Below are 745 nucleotides of genomic sequence, written 5' to 3' on the forward strand. Positions count from 1 at the left end.
TTGTGACAGCTTTCAGCCTCAGCCTGCCTGCCTTGTATGCCCTTTTACTCAAAATCTTACCCTCTTTTTCCTTCCTTGTTTGAAGTGGCTATTTGCTGGAAAACATATATCATCAGGATATATCATCTGGTAGGTGTTGATATACTGAATATGAGCACCTACTGTGTGCCAGGCACTAGAAATAGGACAGGACCAAGGCCAAAAGTCCCTGTCCTCATCGAGCTGACAGTCTGGCAAGATGGGCAGGTGGACACTCTCAGCAGTGAGGTTGACATCATATGGTGTTATTATAAAGGAGTTTTGGGAAATACTGACAAAACGTCTTAACCTGGCCTAGAAATGTGGAAGTGACACTAGTAGCACTGCAATGTGCCTTATGTATGATTTATTTAATTCTCACGACTGATAAAAAATTGAAGTCCCAGAGAGTTTAATAGCTTGCCTAAGGTTACTTGGCTAGGAAGTGGCAGAGCTGGGAGTTGAACTAGGCAGACTGGTTTCAGACTGTGCGTCTCATAACCACCATGCTACATATAGCCCCCTCACCCCACCTCTGGCTCCCAGAAAAGGTGATGTTCCACTGAAACCTGAAAGAGCTATTGGTATTTGGCTAAGCGGTGGAAGAAGAGTATTTTAGGCAGTGGGAACAGCACACGCAAAGACCTAGAGTTCTTAATGGAGAAGCCAGAAGCTGGAGGGTCATAGGCAGAGGCCGTGGTGAGAAATGGGGCTGGGGAGGTGGGCA

This window comes from Myotis yumanensis, unplaced genomic scaffold (assembly GCF_028538775.1).
Source record: "Myotis yumanensis isolate MYYU_CA2020_CCGP unplaced genomic scaffold, mMyoYum1.0.hap1 SCAF_1, whole genome shotgun sequence".
Taxonomy (NCBI): domain Eukaryota; kingdom Metazoa; phylum Chordata; class Mammalia; order Chiroptera; family Vespertilionidae; genus Myotis; species Myotis yumanensis.